Raw genomic sequence first — 14,534 nt, forward strand, 5'->3', positions numbered from 1 at the left:
GACGACGCATGTCCGAGCACGGTTCAATGGGTTCGATCACGTAGTCAATCGGAGATGAGCGAAAGATTATCCGGGATGGCCATTCATACTTAGCGGTAGTTTCGTAGAGAGCCCAAGTGTAGCGAAAGGAACGGAGAGCTACATAAGCGCTCCTGGAAGGAAGGTGGGTGTTCTGGTGGTGTTCTTGTTCATTAGAGGCAAAGGCCCGTGCGAGATAGCGGTATTCTTCAGCATATCTTGCCCTGGCAGAAATAGGTAGACATTTCGATGCATTCGACCAGTATGGTAGAATATTGGCAATGGTGTGCGACGGGTGTCTTCCGTACGTTAATAGAAAGGGTGAAAAGCCGATGGTGCTCTGAGCAGCCATTTTTACCCATAGGTTACGAAGGGCTGAATAGTAGTCTTCTGATATATATATATATATATATATATATATATATATATATATATATATATATATATATGTATATATATATGTGTGTGTGTGTGTGTGTGTGTCTGTAAGGAGATGAAGACTATTCAGCCCTTCGTAGCGTATGGGTAATAAACTCCTACTCAGAGCAGCACCGGCTTTTCACCCTTTTTATTAACGTACGGCTGACACCCGTCGCACACCATTGCCAATATTCCACCATACCGGCCGGATGCATACATACATACATACATACATACATACATACATACATACATACATACATACATACATACATACATACATACATACATACATACATACATACATACATAATCATATCATAAGATCCCACCGACGACACCAAGGACAATATAGGGGAAATTACTTGTACTTTCATGATAAATTATTGACAATGAAAGTGGATGAACCTATAGCTAGCCGTAGGCGGGAAACGATCGCACATTTCCCAATGACGCGTGCGATGCGTAGAGCATCGCACATAGGCTGCCGCTTCCGTAATCAAGTGAAAAGGAAACTAGTCTCAGAAGGCGATTTTTCGGTAACATCTTTTTTTTTCTTTTTTTCTAGAAAGGTTTGCTGTTTAATTTTTGCTTAAATTTTTGAACTTTGTTTTCACCTCAGAAATATGCCTATTCTCCATTCAACGTATGTGCGCTGAAAAAGCGTACATCTTGCTTTATTGATGGAAATATAGTTTTTAATCTCATGTTCTGTTGCTATTTGCATCGTTATTCAAGCTTACTGCATAACGTTTTATTTATTGCTACTGCCTAAGTTTTGCGCAATCCTCTGCAGTACGTCCGACACGTCCACATTGAGCACAAGTTATAGAAAGTCTTCAGCAATATGAAGTGCGGTAATTCGAAAAGTATTGTGTATGAATATATGTCATAGGCTACGTCTGTACTAATGAAATCAAGATGTTTCGAGATCAATGGAATTGATTGCCATGAGTTTATTTCAGGACCCGAAACCTTGGATCTGCCTTGAACACAAGAAGTGGAAGCAGTGAGAAGTGCCAGGGAGTAAGTGGTTTGATGCCCTCAATCACTATAACCTCGACTACCATTCATTGCAATAATTTCCGGAAGCACTCTGCAGCAGTTACAGGTAGCGTTAGAAAATACTACTGTTTTTGACATATCTGTGCATTATTGAGTTACTCTATCAAAACATAAAGTCCCGCAAACTGATAGCGCTGAGTTATTACCATATCACAAATATTATGCAAAGACTAAGTGCCCGTACAAGGAGTGCTTGTATATTCCAGGTTTTTATATAAATGCCATTTTTAATCACCACATGCCTTTCATGATTTCTCCTTGTCTCGTCCATGCGAGTAGTGGAACGTCCCAACCGAATCGAGCGTCTAGCTTTCCTCTATGAAGTTGCTCTTTCACGATATTTATTGATTAATTAATCCTTTCATTTATTTATGGACACAACAATATCCTGGTGCTGTTCTTTGCGATCCTTTCCTGACTACGTGGTACCGTTTAGAAGAGCCCCTTGCTAGAGAAAATTGCGACCAAACTAGATTATGGTGTAGATAATGTGATGACAATTATGTTTGCACAATACAGCACCAGTGCTCACTTAAATAGCAACTACGAATTCTAGCAAAACGCCCCATTTCCTTAACCTCTGAACCAAGCTTCCTCCGAAAAGCCAGTCTTCTCGCAAGCAAAGTAGAAATCATTAAATGCGCCTACTACCTTGCACGTCCCAATAGCCAGTGCACGCGCAGCCAGTTGCAGCGCGAACGCAAGCATTTCCGTGAAACAAACATTAGGCGAAGCCCCTCCTAAACGAGACCTGGCCTGAAAAAAAAGAGGAGTTAAAAACAAAAGTAGGTGGAGGCCTTGACGAAAACGTGATGTCACTTTACAGTAAGGTATGAGAGCACACAGGGCAGTAATATTGCTTGTGCAGCTGGCCGTGACACTGGGAGCGCTACTCTACTGCGGACGTGAGCCAACAGCTTCGCATTATTGCCTCACGAGATTCAGTTGACTTTTATTGCTAGTGTAACTAAACCTTAAAACTATTTTTGGTAGAACGTTCCTTGGGAATTACTCAACTAATAACACTGCATAACAAGAAGTTCTTATGGGACTTCTGAGAAGTTATATTAAGCTACAACGTCACTTCTCGAACGTTTGTTCGGCATATCACACCCAAACGATAAGGTTCACGGGGTACCAAGTGATCTAGTCTAGATAAAATGCGGTATAAGCAAATACCCCGGGCCAGCTACTGAAATATAATAATAAAGAAAGTGAAATGTGTTGAAGCATGCCATTTTTCATACAACCGCGGAAGAGATGTTACCGAAATTTCGCAGACAAAAAAGGTCAAGTGCTACATTTGCTGAAAAATTCTTACGAAATTTAGCTCACTGCTGAAGCTGTCCAAATGGGCACCACAAAGGCTTCCTGCGCTATTGATGGAGTGCAAAAGTGCTGGCTCATTGCAATGTGTGAGAAACAAGACATCAACTTCAAGGTAACGTCCAAATAAACAAAAATTGCAGCTGTATCTTGTATCTGTGGTGTGCCGCTCGCCTCAGTAGTGATACCTTTTGTGAGAGGAATATTTTTGAAATATTGCGTTGAATTTTGCCGTCGAGAGCACACCAGACCTCAGATCCTGGACATGTCGGCGAAGAAGGAAAAATGACTTACTACAGCAGTTTATGAAGAAAGGGGGTTAACCGAGGGGCCCGATTTTCATTAATCATTTCATGAGAAGCCCCCCCCCCCCAACAAACAAAGACACCAAAGAAAACATACGGGAAATTACTGGTACTTACTAAGTGAATTAAATTGACGATAAATTATTGCCAATGAAAGTGCATTAAAACTAACTTGGTGCAGGTGGGAAACGAACCCACGTCTTCAAATTACGAGTGCGATCGATTACGCGTGTGAGAGCATCGCACGCGTAATGCGAAGACGCGGGTTCGTTCCCCACTTGCGGCAACTTGTTTTTTCATCCACTTTCATTGTCATTAATATATCATTTCTTTAATTCAATTACTCAGTACAAGTTATTTCCCATATGTTATCCTTGGTGTCTTTGATTATTGACTTCTCATGATACAGAAGTTTAGGAATCTATAAGCTCAAATAGACACCAGAAACGAGAAGGAGTGCGGGAGGCGCGATGGGGGGGGGGGGGGGGGGGGGGGCGATAGAGGAGAAGTTTTAACGACGGACTACTTGCAAAGGGAAAAACGAACTTTCACTGCGTGTAGTGTGCGCTCTGAAAATGAATTGGACACGCGGCTGCACACTCAAATCTCATCTCAAAGAAAGGGAACCCAGATCGCGGGAGCCGCTACAATTTTAGAAGAATAACTGAAGAGTTCACAAAATGTATCATTTGAACGCGCTACAGATGCTACCAGTACGAAGCCAATCAACCGCCTCTCGTAGTTCCTGCAAGCATTTTCTACTGATCAGAAAAACACGTGAACGATAATAAAAGATTGTCGTACAAAATCTTCGTGCAAATAATCATCTTGGAAGTATTTGTTACACGCTTTTATAGCAGCATTCATTCGTCTTTCATGCGAATTTATATATTCCAAAGTGTTGCTTTTATCTAGCGATACTTCATAAGATATCGATAAACCAGAGGAGCAAACAAGGGGTAATCTGCCTGGCTTCACACCTACAAAGAATGGAACGTAATACACCGTCGCGCTCCGTGAAATCGGCTCAGCAGTAAAGTACATGCACCGCTCTCCGCCCCACTGCCCATTCCCACCCCATTCCCAACAGACTTACAGTGACAAAGTTCGCAAAGACCGCCGTCGCCAGCTGGTTATACAGAAGCAGAGCGGGCCGGAACATCCGCGTGATGATATGGCAGCAGTTGACAATCAAATTGCCCGCCTTTTAGCGGAGGTATCCAACCTCCGACAGCACCGTGAACTACTTGCGCGTCGACGACGTGCAGTGGAGTCTCACACCACTACAAATATCGATTCCGCTGCATCCTCGTCTCTGTCACATCCTGCTGTATCGGTCGCAGAGTCTACCAGATCTTTAGCTCCGTTGCCGGATAAGTCTACAACATCCCTTTTGCGCTTCATGGTCAGCCAGTTATCCAACCTGACATCTGTGATTTTGCAACGCCGGGACTCGTAATCAAAATGGCGGGCACAGGTGTTTGTGGCGTGCTTCAGTGTAACTGTAGAGGGCTCTCCACGAAAGTGGGGCAGCTTAAATCCCGTCTACGTATGAACACGCTGCAGGTGTGGGCCCTGTTACTACAGGAGACCAGCGCCTTGCCTGCCATTCCGGGCTTCAGTGGATACGTGTCTACTTCGATGAGTGACCGTCGCGTGCACACAGCTGCCCCTCCAGGAAAGGCGGCAGTGTATGTTGATACGCGCTATCCTGCGGTCTGCCTTTCTCTTGAAAACTGCTGTAACTCATATCAGGAGGTAGTGGCAGTAGCTGTGAAGTTACCCAAGGCAACTGTTGTGGTAGCGTCACACTACATAAGGCCAGCCGGTGGCTCTTCTTCAAGAATTAATCTGGGCTGGTTAGTGAATTTCCGTCGAAAATACCCAGCGTGTTCTATTTTAGTTGGTGGTGATTTCAACGCCCCTCACCCAGATTGGGGGTACCCTACATCTAGCCCTCGAGGTAGGCGTGTGCGGGACGCCTTCGCGGATGCGTTGTTTGTACTGCTGAACCATCCCGATTCAGTAACGCGAGATGTGCCTCAAGCTCGACGTACAACATACTCACCGGATCTTACGTGGTGGTCGGGTCCCGGCACTCCCACTTGGCACCTGGAGCCCGACTGCTGGGGTAGTGACCACCACCCTATCATCATCGGCCTTCATCCATCGCAGGCCCGCCGATTGCGCCGCAAGTGTTCTGTGGTCAAGTGGGACGAATTTCGTGACGTTCTCAAGGATACCTCTGGGGATTCGTCACCACTACTTGTTGACCGCATACAAAGCGCGCTCAATGAAGCTACAACCATCAGCTGGGTAGACCTCGATCGACCGGCTCCGGATATCGGCTTGCTGAACTTGTGGGTTGCTCGCAGACAAGCTGAGCTGGCAGCATCCCGAGACCCCACTTCTGCACAAGCACGTACAAGACTGAATTTCCTTACTGCTAAGGCCCGCAGATATGAACGCGACCTCTCGCGGAGGCACTGGCATACGTGGTGTGAATGGTTTTCCCCCAAGACATCGAATGCTTCTCTCTGGCGAACTTTCCGTGCCATGGAACCCGGTGGCCGCCGTCCAGACGCGGCAGCCACAGCCTGCTTCGCTGCTGGCTTGTCGCCGGATGATTTCGCCAGAGAAGCAACCCGGAAGTTTTTCCCGCAGTACAAAGTGTTGCCTCAAACAGCCAATGGTGCTTCCTTGGCAGGCATTCCGACACACATTGACAGGCTACCATCTACAGCAGACTACGAGGGGATTGCAAGCTCTTTCAGCATGCCTCAGTTTCTTGCAGCGATAGATGGTACCAGTCGCAAGACAGCACGAGGTCCAGACTCTATTACTTATGAGGCCTACAAGAACCTGAGTTCCGCTGTGCTGCCTGAACTCCTCGACACCATTAACAAGGTATGGCTAGATGGCGTCGTCCCTCCAGGCTGCAAGTCAGCTATGGTGATCCCGATTCCGAAACCAAGCAAGCCGCCGACTGACCTTGGCAACTTCCGACCCATTTCCCTAACGTCAACGTTGTGCAAGCTTGCTGAGAAAATGCTAGCGACACGAATGTCGTGGTGGCTAGAGCACCACGGTTTCTACCACCCTGCTCAAATCGGCTTCCGTCCATCCATAGGTACTGAAGATGGGCTGGCTGTCTTGGCATCCTCGGTTTTATTGTCAACTCGTAGCCACAGTGTCCGTACTGTTCTCGCTATGGACGTCGAAAAGGGGTATGATAACATCAGTCATGCTGCCATCTCGGGTTCAATTGACATGGTGCATTTTCCCCCTAGAGTACGGAATTTCGTCAAACCTTTCCTTGAAGACCGACATTTTGCAATTCACCTCAGTGGGGGCGCGGTCGGCTCATTTGTCCCTCTTCGTGGCGTACCGCAGGGATCTGTATTATCACCCGCATTATTCAATATTGCTTTCATCCCGCTTGCATGGCACTTACACGATGTACCCGAAATAAAGTTCTTGTCGTACGCTGATGACATCACGGTATGGAGCACTCATAACGACCTGCAGACACAAGCCGCTGCCCTTCAATCAGCTTTAGACATCACGGCGACTTACGCTTCTTCGGTCGGCCTTAGGCTTTCCGTCAGCAAATCTGCTTACATGTCAATCGCCAATCGCTGGGGCCGGCGTAAACTCTCTGCAACACCCTTTCCTCTTCATCTATCCGGAGCCCCTCCTCAACAATGTTCAACTATAAAAATTCTGGGTCTGATGGTACACGAGTCGGGAACCGGAACTTCTTGGCTCTCCAGCGCTAAAAAGCAGGCAGTTCCGATGTTGGGTCTGATTAGGCACATTGCTCCTAAAATGGGCTGCGCCAGCTCATATGTTGCGCGACAATTGGTGAAGGCGGTAGTGCAACCACGCCTTATTTATCAAGCCCAATTCCAGAATTTGACGAGGGCACAATGGGATAGTCTTGAGGCTGTTAATCGCGAGGCAATGAGGGTCATCACTTGCCTTCCCCGCATCAACCCGATCGTGGCTCTCTAAGAAAATGCATAGCTGAACACACTAGATGAGCTGGTGCAGCAGCGACGTGATGATCGCAGGCTGAAGACCAGCCTTTCACACGCAGCGTGTGCTCTCAGGGCTTACGCTTTCTCGAACTCACTTCTACCACCACCATCGCCAGTTCTTCCTCCCTGGAGTTTTGTACAGCTGAGTGATAACAAGCCAACTGATATACATCATCATCAGCCTGGTTACGCCCACTGCAGGGCAAAGGCCTGTCCCATAGTTCTCCAACAATCCCAGTCATGTACTAATTGTGGCCATGCCATGCCTGCAGACTTCTTAATCTCATTCGCCCACCAAACTTTCTGCCGCCCCCTGCTACGCTTCCCTTCCCTTGGGATCCAGTCCGTAGCCCTCAATGACCATCGGTTATCTTCCCTCCTCATTACATGTCCTGCCCATGCCCATTTCTTTTTCTTGATTTCAACTAAGATGTCATTACCTCGCGTTTGTTCCTTCACCCAATCTGCTCTTTTCTTATCCCTTAACGTTACACCTATCATTCTTCCTTCCATAGCTCGTTGCGTCGTCCTCAATTTGAGTAGAACCCTTTTCGTAAGCCTCCAGGTTTCTGCCCCGTAGGTGAGTACTGGTAAGACACAGCTATTATATACTTTTCTCTTGAGGGATAATGGCAACCTGCTGTTCATGATCTGAGAATGCCTGCCAAACGCACCCCAGCCCATACTTATTCTTCTGATTATTTCCGTCTCATGATCCGGATCCGCCGTAACTACCTCCCCTAAGTAGATGTATTCCCTTACGACTTCCAGTGCCTCGCTGCCTATTGTAAATTGCTGTTCTCTTCCGAGACTGTTAAGCATTACTTTAGTTTTCTCCAGATTAATTTTTAGAACCACTCTTCTGCTTTGCCTCTCCAAGTCAGTGAGCATGCATTGCAATTGGTACCCTGAGTTACTAAGCAAGGCAGTATCATCAGCGAATCGCAAGTTACTGAGGTATTCTCCATTAACTTTTATCCACGATTCTTCCCAATCCAGGTCTCTGAATACCTCCTGTAAATACGCTGTGAATAGCATTGGAGATATTGTATCTCCCTGCCTGACGCCTTTCTTTATTGGGATTTTGTTGCTTGCTTTATGGAGGACTACGGTGGCTGTGGAGCCGCTATAGATATCTTTCAGTATTTTTACATATGGCTCGTGTACACCCTGATTCCGTAATGCCTCTATCACTGCTGAGGTTTCGACAGAATCAAACGCTTTCTCGTAATCAATGAAAGCAATATATAAGGGTTGGTTATATTCCGCACATTTCTCTATCACCTGATTGATAGTGTGAATATGATCTATTGTTGAGTAGCCTTTACGGAATCCTGCCTGGTCCATTGCTTGACAGAAGTCTAAGGTGTTCCTGATTCTATTTGCGATTACCTTAATAAATAGTTTGTAGGCAACGGATAGTAAGCTGATCGGTCTATAATCTTTCAAGTCTTTGGCGTCCCCTTTCTTATGGATTAGGATTATGTTAGCGTTCTTCCAAGATTCCGGTACGCTCGAGGTCGTGAGGCATTGCGTATACAGGGTGGCCAGTTTCTCTAGAACAATCTGACCACCATCCTTCAACAAATCTGTTGTTACCTGATCCTCCCCAGCTGCCTTCCCGACATCGCCCGACATCAACTCACGCGGCGGCGTCGCTTCGTGACCGAATCGTAGCTCAAGATGCCCACCTGCTGCTTGGCTCCATCATCCTTTACGTTGATGCAAGCATTAAGGGCTGTGAAACATCCACTGCAATTTATTGCCCATGTGCTCCTGCCCTTAGTAAGACGACCCGGTTTCAAGTCCAAGAACCTCCTTCCTCCTTTTGTGCTGAGCTCCTAGCTGTCCGGGAAGCGTTGTGCTCTGTGGCCGCCTTTCCCATGGTCCCCACGGCCCACATCGTCATCCGCACTGATGCCCTCCAGGCGACGCGGCTTCTGCTACGCGTCAGTCGCAGCCCTGACATATGCCAACAGATCCATCTTCTGGCGGCACGCATCCCGCACTCAATATCTGTCGAACGGATCCCACGCGACCTTCTAAGCTTCCAAAGCCGTGCGGATTCTGCGACCCGTCTAGCGACCTCTCATCGTCACTGCCTCAACTCTTTCACCTAGATGATGCCACTCTCCTTTTAACGAGAAAGGAGCACCTCCGGCGCCGCACACGTGCTCTCATACCTCCATGTGCGGTAAACCTCTCCCGCGGTCTTACCCGTGCAGAGGAGGTTGCGCTTCGGAGGACTGGATTCGGAGGCCCTCACTCCTGCTGTGACTAGGAAGTGGCCGCACTTTCGCCAGCTATATCCTCATCCTGAGTGTCCACTCTGCAAGTCGCGAAATGTTGAAGCCGACATCCACCACCTGCTGTGGGTTTGCCCTGCACTGAAACCGACGAGGCTCCGGCACCTCGCAGCAGCGGGACTCTCGCCGCATAATCTGAGCCATTACACTGCTTGGACGCAGGGACCGCATTATCGATCCCTCTTGGACTTCATTAGGTCAGCAAATCTTTTTTCATTCATTTAATCATCCTTATCCACCCCCATCTCATACCCTTGTATGCCCTGAGGCATTTATCCTCGCATTAAAAAAATTTGTGCGCATGCCGATTGGCGTTCTTGCGGAGAGAGAGAGAGGACAGACTTATTCATGATGAGATTGGGCGACTTCCTCGCAGGGTGGAGCCCTTAGTTCGGGGCCCCATTGGCTCGCGCCACCCAGAGCAATTGCGTGCAAACTGAATTGTTCATTTGTCCGAGTGGAGAATATAGTAGATATTAAGCTAAAGCTGGTTGCTTATAGCAGTCAGTGTAATACAACGTGAAACTCGCAGCATTCACTACATCTACAGCTGGTCAAGACAGAGAAGGTCACCACAGGACAATTCTTCACATAACAGAGCAAGCTGAGTGCAGAAGTGACGTAAACATTTGACTAAGTGTGCCAATTGAGACTTAAGTCACCCTTGGACAATACACAGCTGAGAGTCGCAGATATTTATTTATGTGCAAACATTTGTCCCGCAGGAAAAGCATGCCAGCCCCAGCGAATCCGCCGTTGAACAACACTGTAGTGCGAGGGAAGGCTGCTCTCGTCTTCTCCCAACATCGTCGCGCTGTATATATATATATATATATATACATATATATATATATATATATATATATATATATATATATATATATATATATATATATATATATATATATATATATATATATATATGTAGACAGAGAGAGAGAGAGATATGTATTTTATTGATAATGGAATTTTAAAATTATTATTCCGTGACAGGTAGAACTGTTTCACTTATTGAGCAAGAATACTCTCAGAGACAAACATCATTTCCCAATAAAGTGAATGTTTCACTAAATAACACCGTTTACCTAATTAAGTTTGTGCTGAGTACTTTATACCACAGTTTCCAATATACGAAGTGGAGTTGAAACATTTAAAGTCATATCCACTTAGAAAACATTTTGAGGGTGACGTGAGTTTCGAGATGTGCGCACCCAACTTTTGTGACCTAGGGCATTGGTGTAGCAGTAATTTTTTGGCTTCTATGCCTAAAAAGTGCTTCGTTAAAGAAGGTAAGCGGAAGAACAGCACATTTTTAAGCCCTCTTTGACTGTATTATCTCAAGTTTGGTGCTATTTTTTTATTTCGTTCCAAGTCGGAGTGCCTTAGGAAATCATTGTCCACGATAAGCGTATTGCATCATGTGCGCTAAAGTTATCCGTAAAAATGTGAATCAGTGAACTGAATTGATGAGTACTTAATGTTTATTGATTTGCAGCGCAAGTGGTATGTGTACTCCATAAAGTGTCTCTGCTCAGTAAGCAGAACTGGGCTAAATTTCGCACGCGTTCACGCGGTTTGTAAAAGTCTGTCAACGTAGAACAAAACACCAGTTCTGTATATATATATATATATATATATATATATATATATATATATATATATATATATATATATATAGAGAGAGAGAGAGAGAGAGAGAGAGAGCGATATGGGGCGGTAAAGGCGGTCAGCTCTGTTGCCCTATTGCGAAAATACGAAACAACGCATTCGGAGACGCGTTCATTGCTGTTCAAACGATTGGGGTGGTGATGCAGCACTGGTCAGAGGACTTAGAGGACTTATATATATATATATATATATATATATATATATATATATAGCATAAGTCGCCTCATAGGAACCCAACAAACCATCCCGCCAAGGAGAGCATAGGTCATATTACTTGCGTTGTCCAATTCAGTTAAGCACATTATAAATGGAAATGAAATGCGTGAAAAACAGCTGGCCGCAGATTGGATACCTGCGCACGTCAACGCATTACGCTTCTGCTGCTCTTGCCAAATGAGCTACAACAGCCCTGTTACCTAATCTACGTTTCGGGGTATTTATGTGTAAATACTAGAACTGACGCCGGGATTGGAAGCCAGTGCCACTACTCAAGACCTTGGCTACGGGAGTGGAACACCCTTTCTGCCGCAGGCGTCACTTTTACGTAAACTTTATGAATGAATACAACTGGTCAATAAACCCAGACATGCTACCTGACGACATCAAAGCTGCCGGATTGTTAGCTTAATTGGTGAGAGCATCGCACGCGTAATGCGAAGGCGTGGGATCGTATCGCACCTGCGGCCAGTTGTTCTTTTTCCAATTTCAGTTCCCTTACCTAATCAATTCTTTAATTCAATTATCAAATAAAATGAATATCTTCATCACTGTCATTCGTGTCATAGTTTGTTGGCGTATTATCAGCTGACTAATAAAATTCACGACACTCGGTTTGATTTCCTCTCATTGTCTACGTAGGGAAGGTCTCAGTTATAGTAAGTAGATTTCCTTATTATGAGATACTGAGGAGACTACAAGCATAACGGTAAAAGAATAAATTTCAACTCCATCAGGACAACAAGTATTGCTAGTATTTAACATCAACACAAGATTCAACATACCTTCAGCGGTGGCTTCACAATCTTGAATAAACCGGCCCAAGTCAATGTGAAAAGCATCAACTTCGTCATTGTCTTGTGAAAAAAACCGAGTTAAAATATTTATCTAGGGCTATAGAAATGGCTGCTGGGTCATTAACAACTTCATATTTATCCTCGATGGATTTTGTTAAAACTGCATTCAGCAATATTGAAAACCGAGGTTTTCTAGGCTTATCCCTCAAGAAATGAGGAACTTTAGCTTGAAACAAGTAGTTTTTTGTTTAATGGGTGTTTAGGTGTAGCTCCTTCTTTGTGTTAGCAAAGGGGACAAAGTTGTTATGTTCGGTTGGTTCCCTGGTGTGCTGGTACCTTCGTAGTCGACGTGAAATATGCAGAATCTCTCTTATCATCCGCGGAGTCAGAGAGTTTTGCTTTTTGTGTGCAATGTAACGGCAACGCTTTGTACACATCTCACCATCTTTTCAAAGTATCGCACATGGTTATCAACATCATCACTAACACTCAGCAGATTAAACGTGTCAGAATTGTCAAGAACAGTTTCTATAATTGAAATGTCATTCACTTTCTGAACGCCACTAGATGTGCGGAAAATGTATGGCTTTAAAAAATAGCACTTACGAGTAACCAAAAGAATCGTGTGGTCCGACATACCTTAAACCACTTCACACTCGAATCGGCTATTGGCAGAGCCATTGCTTAAGAACAAAGGCATTGGACAGAACTTTCCCTCGGAGCATCACGCACCACTTGAGCCAGCCCAAGAGGTAAAAAAGAAAGATTTATCACCTCTGCAGCTAAGTGAGCTTCACGACTGGAAAAAATACAGGCAGGTTAGTGGACACCAAGGATATTGAAATCGGCAATGTATATAAAGTTGGATGCAGAGCGATTGTACGTGCCCATGAGAGTGCTGAGGGCAAGTGGTTGATCTGAAAATGAGTTGGGAAGACCATAAATGACGCAGATAACAGTATCTTGCTTTTATGCGTAAAGCTTGCACCAACCAAATTTCGTGTCAAATCGCGGTGAAATAATCGACAATTTAAGATAGAACTGGAAAAATAATGCAACACCGCCGGCTATGGCAACCGCGCGGTAGGTTTCAACCGTGGCGCAGTATGCTAAACGACTATGCTATCATACAGGAAGGTTTCGGTAATGACAACAATGCGAGGGGAATATGCTGAAATTTAAAACAGAAACGCTGGAAATTTATTTGTAGTGTTTCTGGCCTCCAGATTCAAAAGAATAAACTCATCAATAGAGCTGGTTTGTCAGTAAGCCTAGGACCAGTGGACAGTAGGACAGTAGGACTAGTGGAATGGCTAGTGTCTTTTACAACACCATTGTTGTCATCACTACAAATATACCACCCATTGTCAATGAGAATAGGGACGTATCACAGCTTACCTTTTGCACCGTTGTTCTGGTAATAGGCGGCAGCCTCCCACATTTTTTTCTTATCACTCATGCTCTGGGAGGCAACTCTTTTGTTGCAAAATTCTGAGTCCTTCAGTTCTAAGGAGTTGCTTGCATCGAAATCTTTGAGAAAAATATCTGACCTAATTGATAAGATGACGTGCGTGGCGTTCACAGGTTCTACCTATCCCGTAGGAACGCTCTATTTCGGGAGCGTTTATTTTTTTCTCGAAAAGTACTCCTGCATACAAACAATGTGTCACTGTTCTTATCTCTACGTCGCCCTATAGTAATTAAAACAATATTATTGCTCCAGGTAACATTCTCAAGATCAGTAATGCGCTTATGTTAACTTACATTTACAGATCGTGATTCCATATGAGAACGAAAGTTTTAATGCAAGGAACTCCAATCCCCACTATCGCAACACCGCTAAAAGAAAAATTCTCTTGATATTATTCTGTTCTGATTTTCCTGAAAATTTCTTTCTTTTACACTTGCTTTTGTCGTTATAGAGATGTGAACTGCATCAGAATGGATCCGTTACTGCATGTCCGGGTGGCCTAATATGTGAATGTAACGGCGTTGACCGTACCACCCGTTGGCCGAAAACGGGTACTTGCGGAGACAAACGGCAAGGCGGGCGTAGAGTCAACTGAGGTGTACCTTGCTTCAAGAGGATACAGAGCAATAAAATGAGTTCCTCGTTTTTATCGAAGAATCTATGTTTTCTTTAGTGCTTGAGATGTCACTGATTGAAGTAATAAGACCTCGTTCAGCAATTTAGTCAAGCTATGGTCTAATAATTATAAGTTTGTCCCCATACAATGCGCACAGTGTCTATGAGATACGTCGCTTCAAAATATTTTAAGTCTAGTGTTGCCAAAAACACTAAGTTGAACGGGTAGCACTCTTTAGAGCCCTGTTCTGCATGACTCTTCAGCGTGATTTTAGTACTTGCCGTGA

At 44.9% G+C, this 14,534-nt stretch overlaps 1 long non-coding RNA gene across 1 annotated transcript in view; it reads left to right on the forward strand.

Annotated features, from left to right (window-relative positions):
- Positions 1 to 14,268, forward strand: part of LOC142574025 (uncharacterized) — a 29,563-nt gene extending 15,295 nt beyond the window's left edge. Inside the window, exons 2-3 of the long non-coding RNA XR_012826393.1 lie at positions 1,404 to 1,464; positions 14,084 to 14,268. This is a non-coding gene — a long non-coding RNA (uncharacterized LOC142574025). The remainder of the gene's footprint in view (positions 1 to 1,403; positions 1,465 to 14,083) is intronic.
- Positions 14,269 to 14,534: the final 266 nt, after the last annotated feature.

The sequence above is a fragment of the Dermacentor variabilis genome, chromosome 3 (genome assembly GCF_050947875.1).
Source record: "Dermacentor variabilis isolate Ectoservices chromosome 3, ASM5094787v1, whole genome shotgun sequence".
Classification (NCBI taxonomy): Eukaryota; Metazoa; Arthropoda; class Arachnida; order Ixodida; family Ixodidae; genus Dermacentor; species Dermacentor variabilis.